At 54.5% G+C, this 17,957-nt stretch overlaps 2 long non-coding RNA genes across 3 annotated transcripts; both read left to right on the top strand.

The window, feature by feature from the left end:
• Positions 1 to 10,243: 10,243 nt before the first annotated feature.
• LOC123628507 lies at positions 10,244 to 13,119 on the top strand. Its single transcript, XR_006731670.1, has 3 exons — positions 10,244 to 10,261; positions 10,397 to 10,494; positions 12,613 to 13,119. It is a non-coding gene; the product is annotated as an uncharacterized LOC123628507 (long non-coding RNA).
• A 719-nt stretch (positions 13,120 to 13,838) lies between these two features.
• LOC123628506 lies at positions 13,839 to 16,140 on the top strand. 2 transcript variants are annotated; one of them, XR_006731669.1, is made up of 4 exons: positions 13,839 to 13,998; positions 14,074 to 14,908; positions 15,166 to 15,257; positions 15,773 to 16,140. It is a non-coding gene; the product is annotated as an uncharacterized LOC123628506 (long non-coding RNA). The 2 variants fall into 2 exon arrangements; XR_006731668.1 differs by having other exon boundaries at positions 14,074 to 15,257.
• Positions 16,141 to 17,957: the final 1,817 nt, after the last annotated feature.

The raw sequence follows: 17,957 nt of genomic DNA, 5'->3' as shown, positions 1-17,957 counted from the left end.
CTTCAGAGCACACTGGGAGTTAGGGAACGAATGCTGGCATGGAGGACTGGGACGATCCAAGACACGTGAGAGAGAGTACCTGATTAGGAATCAGAAGACTTGGGGTTTGTTCCTGAACATCCCACCAACTGGCCGAAGCTTGCAAATGAATAACATAACCTCCCTGAGATACAGTTTCCCCAAATGTAGATGTATGTGTGGGACAGATTCAGCCTTGGAGTTGGTGTTTAGAGGTCAGGACTTCAGGAGGAATGGGCCAGTGGGAGCAGAGGCCCACTAGGGAGAGGTTCTGAGGGCAGGTGCTGGAATTTAGGGCAGGACCGACAGCCCCCGTTTCCACCCTGTGGCCTGGCTTTCATCACCTGTCCCCTCCACTCTGCTGTGGGCATGGGCAGAGCTAAGAAGCGTGAAAGCAGCTGGGAAAGGATTAGCCCCGTCCTTCCACATCCTCACTACACACCTGTCATCTGCCCCATCAGATAGCTCCGAAATGGCGCCAACTTTTCTATTTTAGTAGGCAGCCTTAAACTCTTCTGGGGCAAAGGATACAAGTTCTGTCAGAGAAGAAATCTATCAGCAAGCAGGAAGCAAGGAGCAGCCAATGCTCAATCCCCTGCCCCCACTTCCCACCCAGTGGGATCATCACAGCCGAGGACCTCGGTCAGAAAGGGTCTGGGGTCTGCAGAAGCAGACACGGAAGCTCTGGGAGTTTAAGGGACTCGCCCAGGCCCAAGCCCCTCCTGTTGCAACAGTTGCGCCTTGCAGAGACACACAGCTCCCAGGGCAACGGGGCCCCCGCCCTGCCCGCCTCCAGCTGTACCTTTCCTGCTGATCTGACCCCCTTCCAGACACAGAAGTACACCAGCACCCAGCAGGCCAGCAGACACAGGGTCACCTCCCAGTTGAGGGCCCCTGGCACCTCCAGCCCCCCAGACAGCCGCAAGACTTTGTTCCTATGGGAGGGGGAGGGAGATGCCATGAGGGCTGTGCCAGCAGGGGACGGACGAAGCCACTGGAATCTGCCCTGAGGGGTCCTGGCTCCTCCCTCTGGCAGCCCTCGCTGCAGCCGGTCCCTGCCGTCCACCTGGGCCAGGCCTGGAGGCGGCACGGTGTGCCTGGCGCCTGGGAGTCCATGGCCGGCGGGAGGCGGTGGGGCCCTCAGCTGAGTCCGGAGCCCCAGGTCCCGGGGCCCAGGGCCCCCACCCTACTCTGCCCCCGAACCAGGCGAGGCGGGCACGAGGGAAGGGCAGTGACCCGTGTCGCTGAAGGAGCAGGGCCCGTCCGAGCCCCAGGGACTGGCCTGGGCGCTCCCCGAGGACAGGCGGGGCCTGGGAGTGACTGCTCCGCATGCCGGGGCTCCCGTGCACGCGCAGGGGAGACCCGCGGACGGGACGGGCTAGGCCCAGGAGCGCCCGACCCGCTGCCAGAACGCGCCGACGGGGCCCAGTGGCAGAAGGAAGCAGCCGGGTGCCCGAAGTCCTCAGCACAAGCCCGTTCGCACAGGCACACGGGGGAGCCCTGGTGGCGCCCGGCTTTTACGTGCGCAACCTCGGAAGGGCGCCGGGGACCGGGCACCGGAGAGGTTGGCCCTGCGAACATGGGCACGGCCCTCCAGGCAGGCCCGCAGGGCGGGCTGGGAGTTGTAGTCAAATCTATCTGGACATTTATTTGGCGGGCTGGGCGGGAGCCAGCCACGTGCCCACCGGCCTGAGCCATCCGGGATCTCCAGGACCACAACAGGGCCCTCGGCAGAAAACAAGATAGACGTCTTTTGCGCAGGTGCGCTGGACTCACGTGTGCTCGAGGGGGCGGAGCTCTGTCAGGGAGCGCTTATTGGTCAGACAGTAACGGGCCCGCAGGGTCCAGTTGGGCGGGAACCAATCAAGATCCCGATGGATTCAAAAGGCGTCTGAGTGCGCAGGCGTAGTGGGGATCCCGAGGTGCATTGCGCACACAAAGAGGCGCTTCGTGAGGGAGCTGAGCGGACGAAAGGCTTCCGGTTCGGCTGTGAGGAGAAAGGCAGAGGAGCAGCAGTTATGCAGGCTCCAGACGAAGGCACAGGCAGCACGGCTGGCACAGGGGTTGGCCAGGGTGGCCCTAGTGGCCCTGACAACCCTGGTCTCCCTGGTGTCCAGGAAGGCCAGGGTGGCCCTGGCGGCCCCAGCGGTCCCGGTGGCCCCGGCAGCCAGGTTAGCCCTGGAGGCCCTGACAGCCAGAGCGGCTGTTCCAGCCCCGGCCAGGGTGGCCCCGGCACTCTTGGGGTCCAAGGTGGCCCAGCAGGCCCGGGCTGTCCCAGAGGCCAGGAAATGATGGGAGCAGCAGCTGCAAGTGCCCTCCGTGTTGCCTGGGCCGCACGTGTTTCAGAATCAGGTGGAGACGCAGCTCCGGTGGCCTTAAGCCCGGGAAGCCGACAGATGGTCATGTATCCTTTCCAGTGAGCTTTGGGGCCTGGTGGCCAGGGATGGGCCAGACGGCCTGCACGGCTAAGGGGGCCAGAGAGGGCTTTTGTGGACAGGGCATAAGGCAGCCTGCGAGAGACAAACAGGGAAACAGAGCGGGGAACCGGTGTAGTCTGGTGCGAGGAGAGGTGATGCTTGAAGGGCTGGAGGGTGAGTAAGCAGGCCTGAAGGCGTTGGGGAGACGGGGCAGGAGAACTGAGTGGAGGAGGCAGGCCAAGGTGGCCTGAGCTGGCAGGACTGGGTATGTGGGTGTTCAGGGGGTGAGGTTGCGTAGCCTGCGGGGCAGCCTGGGGTGAAGGCTGGCCTCTGAGCTGTAAGGAGGCCTGAAACGCTGGCAAATTCAGTAGCAGATGATGCCTTAACCATTTCTCCCTCAGCACCCTCACTGTGCCTTTCCGGTCACCCCTGGAGGCAGAGATGGCTCTCAGGTCCATGGCCTCAGATGCCCAACGCCACCAGCAGCTGGCAGTTCAAAAGGAGTTCAGAGTGAATGGCAGTGTTCTGGCTGTGTGAGTTCTAGAAGGAGCCCAGGTGGAGGGTGGTGGCAAGTCCGCAAGGCAAAGAGCCAGTCTCAGCCCCAGGGACTCTGTAACGGACATAGGGAGACACCTAAGTCGTAGGTCTCAGGAGGGGTGTGGTGTACTGGGTGTAAAACAAAGTAATCACCTTTAACTTGATTTTCTCACCTCACTTTTAGAAGATGGGCTGCTGAAGACACTGGTCTCCTCCGGATTTCCATCAACTCCTTCCTGGACCACCTGTACTTGGTGATGAGGAGCATTCAGCTCATTGGGTCTCCCTTTCCACTAAGTCTTGGCTGAGAAAAGAAGGCTGAGACCTAACCTTGTGACCCCTACCAGGCAAGGTATACGGGATTGATTCCTGCAGTAGTTGCCACTTTATGAAGAAGGCCTCATTTGTTTGCCTGCATTGGCTTTTGCGCTCTCGCTGCCCAATTGCATTGTTTCTCTGTTGCTTTAGGAGGGGGCTGATTAAATGTTTGTTGCTGCAGAAAATAAAAGAGTTACTGTTCTGTTTCTGAGTTTATTTTCAGCCACTGTTCCTCTAGATGTTCTTATCTTTCTTTTCGTGCTTGGGGGAGGGGTGTCTGGAGTTCAGATAGTAATATAAATTAATTGAAGAAAATTTAGGCAACAAATAAGTTAAACTGTGTCCTAATGTTCAGCATTAAGTACTGTCAACATTTTGGAATATTTTTGTAATTTTAATCTTGTATTTATACATTGACTATATAGCAATAAAACAAACATATATTTTTCAAGTTTAATACTAAGTTTTACTGATATTTTTACTTTTTTTTGAGACAGAGTCTCACTCTGTTCCCTTGAGTAGAGTGCCATGGCTTCAGCCTAGCAAACAGCAACCTCAGACTCCTGGGCTCAAGGGATCCTGCTGTGTCACCCTCCCAAGGAGCTGGGACTACAGGCACGTGCCATGACCCCCGGCTAATTTTTCTATATTTAGTAGAGACAGGGTCTCACTCTTGCTCAGGCTGGTCTCAAACCCCTGAGCTCAAGCGGTCCTGCTGCCTCGGCCTTCCAGACTGCGAGGATTACAGGTGTGAGCCACCATGCCTGGCCTTAAATTCTTTTATTGAACATGAGATATACCTCTTTCAAAAAATTCTTTAACACTATAATAGTAAATGTATGCAAAAGATACATTATACTGAAATTATTGAACACTTAAATTGTGCAAAATTTTTGCCCTATTATAGCTGAGAATTCAATGGAATTCTTGTCCATAAGTCTTTCTATGAATGGTAATATCACTAAGATAGACCTCAAAGGTAGAGATACGGAGTTGATTATTTACTTGTAATATTTAAGACCATTGATCACAACTTGTCTCCAGAAGATGTGCCCTCCCAACCAGAATTCTGGTTTGCCAATATGCTTGTCACCAATTGGTCGACTTGCTGCCAAAATAAAATACGTCTTTTGTGTGAGAGGAGAAAACATCACGGAAGCACTAGAATAGGAAATCTGTGGCTCACTTGCCATATTCCAGATCAGTGAAGAAAAGTGCTGGCACAATTGGTTAATTATTTCAATAAGACGGGTTAGCTCCCTCTAAAATATCCTGCAGTCTTGTTCAATACACCAGGAGGTCTATTGCAGTCACTTCTGTAGATTGCATTGGATTTTCTACATGGGCAATCAGGTTGCCCGCAGATAAAGAACATTTTACCTCTTCCAATCTAGGTCCCTTTCACGGATTGATTTCTCTCCTCATGATGGGTTGGATTTGTGGATTCTCGGCATGCCTGGTACTTTTTAAAGGATTGCACACATTGTGTATTTTGCCTTGAGTGGGTACTGTATAGTTTTGTATTGCTAAATGTATTTTTGAGCTTTGTTCTTGAGTGCCGTCAAGTCACCTGAAAACAGTTTAATCCTTACATTCTTTGCTTTTTAAGGTCTCCTTGGTGGGATGGGCGCGGATTTTAGTGTAGGATTAATCTTTCCCACACTATGGAGGTAAGCTACTTCTGCGTGACTTCCCCGATGCCACTGGAATAAGATTTTTTTTTCTCGTTGCTAGGTGAAACCACAGCAGATTGTAGTGTAGGACTAATTTATTTCCCAACTACCGGGGCAAGATCCTTCTGAGTGTTGCTGCATTAGGAGATTTTTTAAAATTCTGGCAGTAGGACAAAGTGCTCTTCCTGGTCCTCCTTGGACACTGAGCATAGTTGCCTTTAACCCTGTCTGGTGGCCCTTTCCCAGGCCTAGGGTAGTTCCCCCACGTGCGCGTGCTGATGCGTGGGCTGCTGAATACTCCAAGGGGACCCTCTGTAGGCCCCCAGGGTTCTCTCTGTCTGCAGCTCTTGATCTGTAGTACGCCGGACTTTGGTCTGCTTGTCCGTCCGTCTCCCAGCAAAGACTGGAATCATCCTGCTGCCCTGGCCTCACAGGTGAACTGCTGAAGCTGCTGGGCTGCTTTAAAAGCCCAGTCAGGCCTCTATTCAAAACCCTCAAATGGGCTCCCCTCCCATTCAGAGTCAAAGCCAAGCCCTTACGGTGGCCTACAAAATCCAGTGAGGCCCATTTCCTCTCTGGTCTCATCCACTCCCACTCTCCCCCTTGTTCAATCCACCCCAGCCCCACTGGCCTCCTCGCCCTTTCGGAGGAAACACACCAGGCCCACTCCGGCCTCAGGGCCTGCGCAGTGGCCTTTCCCGTCTGGAGCTATTGCCCTCGGGTTTCATCTGGCCCCCTCCCTGACCTCCTTCAGGTGCTCCTCAAATGTCACCTCAGCGGCTACAGCGCATACTGTCTGGGTTATGGGCACACTTACAACCGTCACTCAAATGGCACACAAGCAATTTATAAAACGTGAACCTGCGTACTCCCGTGTTCTTCTGAAATAACATTTTAGAAAACGTCACCCCCTCAGAAAGGCTTTTCTGGCCACCGTGTTTAAAATCGCATCCCGCCTGCCCCGCATTATCTCCAGCTCCTAGAACAGTGCCAGCCTGGCACAGAATGGCCCCAGACAAACTTGCTATTGATCGTACCGACGTCCCTCTATCAAGTCTTTTTAAATCCCCAAGTCTTTTTAAATGCCATTGTCTTGGCCCAAAACACTCCTCGCCTGCCCTGGCTTCCGTCCTTCGCCCTGCTTTAACAGGTTAGGATGTGAGGTTGGTTGGTGCATCATGTTGGAGATACACCTGGACAGTAAGGAGCTGTCCAATTTCTAGGAGTCGGGTATGATCGAAACCACTGGAGGGTTTTAAACAACAGTGTAGTGACACGATCCACCTTGTATCTTAGCAGGATCTCTCTGCCTCTGATGCTGAGAATAGGCTGCAGGAAGCCAGGGCAGAAGCAGGGAGACCAGCACCCCAGGTGAGAGACGATGGCGCCCTGGATCTGGGTGGGGACAGTGGCGGTGAGGAGCAGGGAGCAGATTCTGCACGTGTCTTTAAGGTAGAGCCACCAGGATCTGCTGACGGGCTGGACGTGGCCCTGCACCTCCTGAAATGCTCAGGAACCCTGCAGTGAGTCAGTCACCCTTTCCCCCAGAACGGGAGTCCAGCTCATCCAGGGTCCGCTGGGTCTGCCCACCTGTCCCATAGACACAGCCATGTGCCGACTCCAGTTTCCCCACATTTAATTAGGAAAACACATTACAGGAGCAAAGGCAAACTCATGCAAGTGACGAGAGAATTGAGGTCTGGGACCATTAGACGGGGCCGGATCCCTCAGGGGAGGCAGAAGACACGGAGCAGTAAGGCACTGCCGCTTCGGCCCCTCGGGGCGGGCGCAGGACAGGGCAGCTGAGGAGGAGGGGGTCCAGGGCAAGTGCGGACCACAGGGTAAGTTTGGCAGCAGGGCGGGGAGAAGGAGCATCCCGGAGCCCCGGGTCAGGCCCCAGCTAAAGCCTGGATATAGCCTTCCGGTGCTCAGAGAGAAGGGCCCCGTAAGACCGTACAGTCTGCCCCCCTGGATGTTTCCAGGGGACACTGTGGCTCAGCTGCAGGGAGGTGGCCTAGGTAGGGGGATCAAATATCTTTGGCTGTCTGTCCTCGTAAGGTGTGGTGTTCTGTGCCTTCCATGGACTTAGCCTAAGGGGCAGAACAAGGGAGCCCCCTGAGTGGCACCATCCTTCACGGGGAAGCTTTCTGGGGCGTGGAGCAGGCCAAGACAGGTGACCGGATGTGGGGTAGGGGACAGTAACCAGCACAGGAGGTAAAAGAGTGGCCTGGGAACAGCAGAGAGGAACCAGGCAAGACAAGGCCAGTGTCACCTCGTGACCCTGAGATTTGCGGGCCTGGGCCTGGCACAGGAGAATGATGGGTGAATGCCACCTGCAGGGACCAGGGGGCACGGGGGGGGGGGGGGGAGACAAGCAGTGTCCTCCAGACAGGGAGCACACAGGGGGTGAGGGAACGAGCACGTTGAGAGAAAGTGGAGTAATAAATAACTGAAAGAACAGCCTTGCAAACCCATAACAAGAAAATAGATTTTTAACTCTGCAGTCACTGACAGTAGTATAAACCCTGCAGCTGAGGTTAGTAAGGGGAATCTCTCTCCCACAGAGATGTTTACCTGGCAATTAAAGGAAGCTGAGCAAACAAAAGAAGGTGTAAATCCTCATTAACCTTCAGCAGAGCTGGTCAATTCACATTCCAAAAGGGCAAAGGGTTTCTGGGAGAGGAAAGAAAGGGTACACTACTTGATGGACTCTCATCAGAAATTCACTGCCTGTAAAAAGGGGGTTTTGGTCTTGTTTTGTTTTGTTTAAACGGCCTTCAAAATATTGCAGAGCAGATAGTAAAAGTTCCAACTCCTTCCCGCTTCCACCAGGAGAGATGGCACCGGATACCTCCCACTAGGAAGAGAAAAGAAGAAACTAATTTCTGCTATCAATCTGCTACGTGAGAAACAGAAAAGGCCAACACAGCAGTTTCTCAGCTGTCTTCTGCTAATCGGGCTGCAGTCATAAGTCCTCCACCCCCAGCGTGGCCTAATAGAGAGTCAGGGTCGTTTGGCCTCAGGGCCAGCACCTCTCTTTCTTTCTGGCACTGTGTCCTCTCTCTCTTCGGAGAGGGAATAAATAAACTTTGCGCTTCTATGTATCCTAAAGCTCTGAGAAATCTCTGTCACCCGGGTGCTGACTTCACACCCTAACAATAACCATGGTGACAAGTCTGGGTCTCCATAGTACCTTTGATTCCAGGAGCTCAATCCAGGCGTTTGGATTTGAATTGCTTTGACAGGTTTGTATCCCGAAACCTTAGCTTACCGTCGTCTCCATCCTGTCCCCTTTCTGGGAGTACCCGTGACACCTTGGCTCCTTCCTCTGTCATACCTCTCTCCACAGCTCCTATAGACTGTCAGTCAGTGAGGATTTTTTCTCTGGTTGGTGGATGAAATCGTGGGCTCCCTGTTAAAATGTATTCACACACTGGGGTGAGTGAGCAGCACTGCACACTAAGTCGTTAGGGATCTAACAGACTATCTTGTCCTATGGCTGAGAGTAGGACTCTGAGGGACTGGGGCAGGATAGGAGTATTGTTGACGGCTGGAAGGGAGGATGAAAGCGGCTGCGGCACTGATTTCCGGCACTGATTTCCGGGGCGGTCGTGCCGGTGGGGTGGTGCTAGGGACCAGCCATGAACACAAGCATCAACAGTCACCTCGCAGTTGGGGAGACAGTTTCCTTTAAGCTCATATGTTTTCTGGCTTTATTTGGGGGATGGGTCGGAGGGGCTGTGGGGGTAGGTAGCCCCTTAGTGCCTGGCATAGTGTGCTTTGGGAAGTGCCGGGAAGGCCTTGGGAGTGGAAAGTTGCCATTCAGCTCTTGGTGGTGCCGCCACGGGCACTTGGGCGCTCTTGGAACCCACCCTCCAGGGAAGTGACTTTCGGGGCTGCCCGGGGGAGCTGGCTGCTTGGGGGCCAGGAGCTCATTCGAACGGCCTGTTATTCTTGGCGTCTGAGCAGGTGGAGACTGGAAGAGGCTCTGTGATCTGCTCCAGTTTCCCCAGCTTGCCACCCTCGCCCTGGCCTTTTACAGATGGGGGGACTTTGGACACACAGAGGGACCGCAGGGAATGGACAAGATCTTTCCCTCTGTGCACACCGCTCCAAGTCCTCAACCGCGGTGGCCAGTCTCCCCTCCAGGCTAACTCAGGCCGTGTGTCTCGGCCCCATCTGCCCGGCGACACAGGGCCGGGTCTTTCTGCTCTAGGCTGTCTGGACTCCTTGCGCTCTGCCCTCCCGGCTCCCAGCTGCACGCGAAGCGCTCCTGCCCAGCTTCCGAGGGACCTGTCTGCGCAGGCGCCCTGGGGAGCCTGAGGCGCCTCTCCTGCCGGGCGGCCAAGCCGGGCCTCGCGAGAGCGCCTCAGTCTCCCGCAGGGCGCGCAGGGGCCAGGGCGGCCTTGGCGGGAACCGACCGCGTGCAGACGGCCCGTGTGTGCAGGCGCAGGGGGCATCCCGCCGTGTACTGTGGGGGAAGGGGCGGAGGGTCGTGCGGGAGCCCGCGCGTCTCCGCGGCTGTGGGTCGCGCAGGGCGGCTGGCTTCCCCGTGGGCTCTGAGGGAGGGAGAAGCGGAGCAGCCGTGCGGGCCCCAGATGCAGGCGCAGCGGGAGGCGCAGGCGGTGAGGGAGCGATGCTGGGGCAGCAGGTGTCCCCGCAGTCCCCAGAGGTGCTGCAGGATGGGGTGCTCCCGCGGTCGAGGGTGCATCCCACGCTCCAGGGCAGGGTGGAGAGACCCGGGTCGCGGCATCGGCCTCAGCCTGGGGGGAGGCCCTGGGCGCACAGTGCTGGAGTTGGATCCTTTCCAAAGAGCCCGCAGGGTCAGGGCAGGGGTAGGGGAAGGACGGGCCCGGGGTGGCCTTGGACGGGCAGGGAGAGATTCGAGGGGCCGGGCAGGGGGGGCGTCCCGAAGAGACCGTGTGTAGGGCTCTGGTGTCCTTGAAAAAGACCTTCCTGGGTCACAAAGCTGCCAGGAAGCTTTTTAGCTTTTAAGAATGTCTACATCCTTTTCAAAGGAGACAGAGGAAGAACTTAAAAATTCTCTGAAGTGAATGTTTGCACAGTGCGGTCCCCAACCCGTGGGGACCGGGTACCGGCTTGTGGCCTGTTAGGAACCGGCCGAAACAGCAGCGGGCGAAGCTTCATCTGTATTTACGGCCACTCCCCACGGCTCCCATCACCACCTGAGCTCCGTCCGCCTCCTGTCACGTCAGTCACTGTCTCCCGTCACCCCCAGATGGGACCGTCTAGTTGCAGGAAAAGCAGCTCAGGGGCTCCCACTGGTTCTGCGTTATGGTGAGTTGTATAATCATGTCATTACATATTACCACGTCATAGTGATAGAAATAAAGTGCACAATGAATGCCATGTGCTTGAATCACCCCAAGACCTTGCCCCCACCCCCAGGTCCATGCAAAAATTGTCTTCCAGGAAACCAGTCCCTGGTGCCCGAAAGGTTGGCGACAGCTGCTTTGACAAATGAGAGGAGGAGGAGTCTCTTCCGTTAATCTTCAACAGGGAGAATTAAGGTTCTTATTTTTATTAATAGTTTGCATTTGTCCTTACTCTCTCTAAAACACGCCGTGTCCTGCAAACTTGCTGAACTCACTAAGGAGTCTAGTCGCTCCTCTGTCAGATCTTCCACGTAGACGGTCATGTCTGCAAACAAAGGCAGGTTTTCCTCTTCCTCGCCGATCTGGACGCCTTTCGCTGCCTGGTTTCTCTCCTCGTAAGGGGTTGCATTTTCCTGCTTCTGTGCGCCCCTGGTACTTTCCGACTGGGTGCCAGACGTTGCGACGTTTCCCTTGACTGCTGGGTATTTCTGTTTTCCTAGCCATGTCCATGAGCTCTGTTCTGGGATGCTGTTAAGGTACTGGGAAGCAGTTTGATCCTTGCTTTGAAGTCTTGCTTTGAAGATGTGCCGCGTGGGACCGGGGCAGCTCTTAGCGTTCGATGAATTTTCCCACGCTGCTGAGGCCAGACCCCTCTGAGCGCCCCGGCGGATGATGAGGTTCTCGTCCTGGCGGGTGGGAACAGCCACCAGTCGCTGCCCTGCTTGAGCAGTGGGCAGAGTTACGTTGCATTTTCTCAGTGGGGTTGAGGGGGTCCTTCCCCCGGCCTCAGCGTAATTCCCTCACAACGCTTGTGCTCATCAGTGGCCTGTCTGCCGACTGCTCCACTACTCGGCCGGGCCCTCTGCGGATACTCAGGGATCTTTCCCTCTGCAGCTCTTCTCTCTGGTCCTCTGCCCTGCAGACCGCCGCCACCGCACTCCCTGACCCATCTCCCAAACTGCGGCGTCCACCGGGCTCCACCGGGAAACTCTCTCTCGTGTTTTTCCCTCTCTCTTTTGTCTTTTCTCTTTCTTTCTTGATTCATAGTTTATACACATTAGTTACCGACGAGTCCGTGAGAAGGTAGCTCTTCCACAACACTATCTGCTCTGCCTTCCCCTCCTCACTCCCTCCCTGTATGGGTCTATTAGATTCTATTCATTTCTGAGGGCCCCCCACCCGCGCCCGTGTTAAAAATGGTTTCTTTTCGTTTGCTTAGTTTCCGTAATCTCATAATGGTAATGACACTTTAAACTATCTCCCTCAGTGTCCTCTGTCCTGTCTGTCGGGCTGGTTCTGTCTAGGCTGACTGACTGCACAGCTGTCATCCTGGGACTTCCCTTTGTCCTCGGCTGGCATCCAACCCTGCCTCCCAAGTGTTGCTCTTTACTGTTTTACTCCTTTCTTTTGTTTAGTTGTATTTGTTTTGTAACTCAGCTTTATTGAGGTACAATTTTCATGCTGTAAAATCCACACCTCTTTGGTGTACTGTCCTGTGAATTTTTGCAGGTGCATACAGCCGGTTGCCACCAGCACGACTGAGATATAGAGCATTTCCAACCCCCCAGATGTTCCCTCCTGCCGGTTCCTAGTCACCTCCTCCCCCAGTCCCTGGCCCCGGGAACTCTTAAGAGTCAGGCGAAACAAAGCACAGCCCTTTTGCTGGCTCTTCAGGGAGCCATCCCACAGGTTGAGAAGGACAACCCAAATTCTCTGGGAAGAAGGTCCACACTGCTGCCGCTGGCACTAGCCGCCTGGGCCAGGTGTGCTGGCGATGGTCCTCACGGCTGCTGCTGATCTGGCTGTAGGGGGATGTCACTACTCTCCTACCACGACAGCAGCACCTCCTTTCTTCGCCAGTTCTTTCCCTGGTGGTTGACTAGATTCCGGCGTTCTGCAAACGTTCATTCTGATGGTTTCTGCCAGCTCATTGGTTGCTTCTGTGGAGGAATGGAGCCCTGGAGTTTTCTACTACCTACTACTGTTTTTGGAGTTGTCACCCAGAAAACCCATGCATTTTATTTTACTTACTGAGTAACCAAGTTCTACAGCCAAATACAGGGAGGAAAGAAGGAAGGGAGGGAGGGGTGGGAGGGAGAGTGTACAGAGAGAAGGGAAAAAGAGAGCAGAGCAGGAGAGTAGAGACAGAGACAGAGAGGGGGGAGAGACAGAGAGAGAGAATACGGAAGCAAGCAAGCAACAGTCGTGGGAGCTACGGCGTTTTCCATTCCCACCAACAGTGCGTGAGGGTCCTTGTCTGGGCTTGTGTATGTAATCTCCCAGTTAAAGAGCCTTGCCTTTGTTTCTTCTCAGGAGCCCACACCTCCTCCTCCCCCACTGCTGGATGTCTACCCAAAGGAAATGAAGTCATTCTATCGAGAAGACAGCTGCACTCGAACGTTTATCTCAACACAATTCACGATTGCAAAGGTGCGGAATCCACCTCAGTGCCCTTCAGTTCATGAGGGGATAAAGAAAATGTGGTATGTATACCCCATGGAGTCCTACGCAGCCATCAAAAGGAATGACATAATGTCATTTGCAGCAACTTCTATGGAACTGGAGACCATTATCCTAAGTGAAGTGTCTCGGGAATGGAAAGGCAAACACCACAGGTTCTCACTAAGAAGTGGGCGCTGACAGATGGGTACGTGCGCGGGCACAAAGCCATATAAAGGCCTTGAGACACCAGGAAGGGGGGAGGGCCGGAGGGTGGGTGTGGGATAGAAACTTACCCAGAGTGAACACTATTCTGGTGATGGGCCCACCAAAGGCCCTGGCTTGAGCATTGTACAACATATCCACGTAACAATAAGACTTGTGCCCCCTTAATTAATAATTTCAAATTTAAAAATAAAGAAATAAAATAAAATAATGGCAATATTCTGTTTGGGGTGGGACGTAAGAAAATATGTACTTTCATATGCGATCAGGGTTTACATAGCTGCAAACTTTTTTGAGGACAATTTGGTGATAGACATCAAACACTCAAAGGGGCTTATTACTTTTTTATGGACAATTTGGTGATCTACATCAAATACTTTCAAAGGGGCTTATTCTTTGACCCAGCCATTCCCCTTATAGGAATCTATTGTATGCAACGAATTGCAAAAAAGAAAAGAAAAAGAAAATGTACCAGGATATTCATCACAGCAATGTTTGTAATACTAAAATCTTAAAAACAATGGAAATTTCTGTGTACAGGGGACCGGCTAAAATACCTGTGGGTTATACATTCTGTGGAGTATCACACAGCCATCAAGAATAATGTGGAACAGGTAGGCTTCCATCCGAGCTGGACACGCCAGCAGCAGTGTAAAGACGTGTGCCGAGGGATGGGAGAAGCCACAGGAAACGCACAGTTTCTATTCCTGAAGGCTGAAACTATTTACTGGGATGCCGAAAAACAGCACGTTCATATATCAGTATCAACATGACAAAGCTAGGAAGGAAAGACGGATAGCTGCTCTATTGTTTTTGTGTTTTAAATACGCTCGGGCAGGCTATGGAGTTGAGCCTCTGGCCGTGCATACATTTTGCACTTGCCTGGAGTTGGCCCAGACTCACGGGGTGTGTGGCCACGGGCCCCGCAGGCTGCACGCTGCCACCTCCATGTCGAGAAGCTGTAGGAGCACCAACAGCTGTGGGCGGCCACACGCCAGGCGTCAGCGTCCTCGTGAGGGACCTGCTGTGCTGCAGGTACAGGCCACCTGCGATGCCCTCTTTCTGCCTTCCTCCACTTCTTTCTCGCAAGGATCCCGTGTGTTTTATCAGCAAAACAGGAAATGAGGAAGAAAAGTACTCTGACGGAGGCCAGAAGGCTCGGGAGCAGCAGCAGCGCAGGCAGAAGGGGTGTGGTGTGTGCTGTGTCCCCTGCACGGTGGGTCAAACACACGCGAGACTCAAACAAGATGACCGTGTCGCCAGAGCCGGGCCCTCCGTCCCGGGTGTCCACCCCCTCACCCACCCTCTGAATCCCAACACCGAGGCCACCCAGCCGGTGTCTTCTCCTGTCGCCTGGCCTTGGCGCATGGGGCCTGTGAGCTTGGCCGTGGCGGTCAGTGGCTCTGACTGACCCAGCCTGTCTGGGTGCGGTCGTGCAGCTGAACCTGTGATCGGGCACAGCGGAGGCCCAGGCCATGGGTCCCGGGGAGCACACGGGATGCCACCTCGCCAGTCGCCCTGTCTGGGCGCCTCCCGGTCTCATGGCTGGCTTTGCCCCGGCCTCCCCACCCCTCTCCTTTCCTGCCCGTGATTTTCCCACTGCTGCCACCAGGGTCTTGTCGCTGAGGTGGGGACCCCGGGGCGCGATCCCGGCATGCCTTCCTGGCCAGGGTTCCTCCTCCAGGCTCATCTGGAAGGCACAGCTTGGCCAGCTTGCGCAGGGAGGGCAGGCCGCCTCTGCTCTCGGGCCTGGCCTCAGGGACTGACCCCAAAGCCCCCCAGTTGTTCCCAGAGTGACCAGGGCCAAATCAGCAGCCCCTGGCAAGCACGTGGGCTTCTCTCCTCGGTGCCAGCTTCGGCCTGCCCGTCTGCCAGCAGAGTGGCTTCACTCAGTCGCCAGCGCTGAGGAAAGGAAGGCCTGTGCCAGCCGGCGTTCCCAGCGCAGGTTAGAGCCCCTGCCCCGAAGCCTTCCTTTGCCTCCTTCCCGAGCTCATGCTCATGCCCAGGGTCTCCCGTGCTTGGAGCCTGCGCCCCACCCAGAAGTCTCCCTCCTGCGGTGTCTTGGGGATGGGGCTGCCGTCCTACTCAAACACACGCCAAGTCCTCTCCCGCTCATCGACCTCGGGGATGCAGAGCAGCCCGCCTTCCCTGGGCGGGGATCCCTCTCCACTGCCCACACACGGTTCTCCGTGTGTGTCAAAGACTGCCTTGCAAGCTGCTGGCATGCAACAAAGACCAGTCTCCCGCGGGGACCGGGGTTACTGAGAGCATGAGCTCTACACACACGTGCATGGGTGCGTATACACACACATACACGGTTCTACAGGCATGTTTTGTCCATATGGACATCTAGTTCTTCCAGAACGATAGACATTGAAAAGAATATCCTTTCCCCCATTGACTTGTCTCGCCACCTTTGGTGAAAATCAGTGGGCCAGATAAGTGTGCAGGTCTACTCGGGCACTTCCAATCCCGTTTCATGGGTCTGTGTGTCTGCCCTGGCACCAATTCCACCCTGTCTTGATTTCTGTATATTTAGAGTAAGTCTTGACATCGGGCCACGTTAGTCCTTTAACTTTGTTCTTCAAATTCTTGTGGCTGTCAGAGGTTCTTTGTATTCATGTATAAATTTGTAACTCAGCTCACCAATTTTTACAACAATGCCTGCTGGGATTTTGACTGAATCTATAGATCAGTTTGGGGAAAAACTGACATCTTACTATGTTCTATGATCAGAGGAGCATGAGCATGGTATGCTGCTACATTGAATCAGATGCTCTCCAATTTCTCTCATTCTTTTCATGTACAGGTCTTGCCTGTGTCTAGGCGTCCCCCACCTGCAGCTGAGCCACAGGGTCCCCCTAAAACATCACGGGGGGCAGACGGTACGGTCTTACGGGGCCCTTGTCTCTGAGCACCCGGAAGGCTATATCCAGGCTTGAGCTGGGGCCTGACCCGGGGCTCTGGGATGCTCCTTCTCCCCGCCCTGCTGCCAAACTTCCCGTGTGGTCCGCACTTGCCCTGGACCCCCTCCTCCTCAGCTGCCCTGTCCTGCGCCCGCCCCGAGGGGCCGAAGCGGCAGTGCCTTACTGCTCCGTGTCTTCTGCCTCCCCTGAGGGATCCGGCCCCGTCTCATGGTCCCAGACCTCAATTCTCTCGTCACTTGCATGAGTTTGCCTTTGCTCCTGTAATGTGTTTTCCTAATTAAATGTGGGGAAACTGGAGTCGGCACGTGGCTGTGTCTTTGGGACAGGTGGGCAGACCCAGCGGACCCTGGATGAGCTGGACTCCCATTCTGTGAGAAAGAGTAACTCACTGCAGGGTTCCCGAGCATTTCAGGGGGTGCAGGGCCACGTCAGCAGCATTTCAGGAGGTGCAGGGTCCAGCCCGTCAGCAGATCCTGGTGGCTCTACCTTCAAGATACCTGCAGAATCTGCTCCCTGCTCCTCACCGCCACTGTCCCCACCCAGATCCAGGGCGCCATCGTCTCTCACCTGGGTGCCGGTCTCCCTGCTTCTGCCCTGGCTCCCTGCAGCCCATTCTCAGCATCGGAGGCAGAGAGATCCTGCTAAGATACAAGGTGGATCGTGTCGCTACACTGTTGTTTAAAACCCTCCAGTGGTTTCGATCATACCCGACTCCTAGAAATTAGCTCCTTACTGTGCTGGTGTATCTCCAACATGATGCACCAACCAACCTCACATCCTAACCTGTTAAATCAGGGAGAAGGAGGGAAGCCAGGGCAGGCGAGGAGTGTTCTGGGCCAAGAGAATGGCATTTAAAAGGCTTGGGTGATAGAGGGACCACGGTCTGATCAGTAGCAAGTTTGTCTGGAGCTACTCTGTGCCAGGCTGGCACTGTTTTAGGAGCTGGAGATAATGCGGGGCAGGCGGGATGTGATTTTAAACACGGTGGCCAGAAAAGCCTTTCTGAGGGGGTGACGTTTTCTAAAATGTTATTTCAGAAGAACATGGGAGTACGCACGTTCTCGTTTCATAAATTGCTTGTGCCATTTGAGTGACAGTTGTAAGTGTGCCCATAACCCAGACAGTATGCGCTGTAGCCGCCGAGGTGACATTTGAGGAGCACCTGAAGGAGGTCAGGGAGGGGGCCAGGTGAAACCCGAGGGCAATAGCTCCAGACGGGAAAGGCCACTGCGCAGGCCCTGAGGCCGGAGTGGGCCTGGTGTGTTTCCTCCGAAAGGGCGAGGAGGCCAGTGGGGCTGGGGTGGATTGAACAAGGGGGAGAGTGGGAGTGGATGAGACCAGAGAGGAAATGGGCCTCACTGGATTTTGTAGGCCACCGTAAGGGCTTGGCTTTGACTCTGAATGGGAGGGAAGCCCATTTGAGGGTTTTGAATAGAGGCCTGACTGGGCTTTTAAAGCAGCCCAGCAGCTTCAGCAGTTCACCTGTGAGGCCAGGGCAGCAGGATGATTCCAGTCTTTGCTGGGAGACGGACGGACAAGCAGACCAAAGTCCGGCGTACTACAGATCAAGAGCTGCAGACAGAGAGAACCCTGGGGGCCTACAGAGAGTCCCCTTGGAGTATTCAGCAGCCCACGCATCAGCACGCGCACGTGGGGGAACTACCCTAGGCCTGGGAAAGGGCCACCAGACAGGGTTAAAGGCAACTATGCTCAGTGTCCAAGGAGGACCAGGAAGAGCACTTTGTCCTACTGCCAGAATATTAAAATCTCTGCTAATGCAGCAACACTCAGAAGGATCTTGCCCCGGTAGTTGGGAAATAAATTAGTCCTACACTACAATCTGCTGTGGTTTCACCTAGCAAAGAAAAAAAAAATTTCCTAATTCCGATGGCATCGGTCAAGTCATGCAGAAGTAGCTTACCTCAATAGTGTGGGAAAAATTAATCCCACACTAAAATCTACGCCCATCCCACCTAGGAAACCTTAAAAAGCAAAGAATGTAAAGGATTAAACTGTTTTCAGGTGACTTGACGGCATTCAAGTACAAAGCTCAAAAATACGTTTAGC

This window comes from Lemur catta, chromosome X, assembly GCF_020740605.2.
Source record: "Lemur catta isolate mLemCat1 chromosome X, mLemCat1.pri, whole genome shotgun sequence".
Lineage (NCBI taxonomy): Eukaryota > Metazoa > Chordata > Mammalia > Primates > Lemuridae > Lemur > Lemur catta.
The sequence above is the reverse complement of the archived record's forward strand: the minus strand, read 5'-3'. Positions and strand labels throughout refer to the sequence as shown.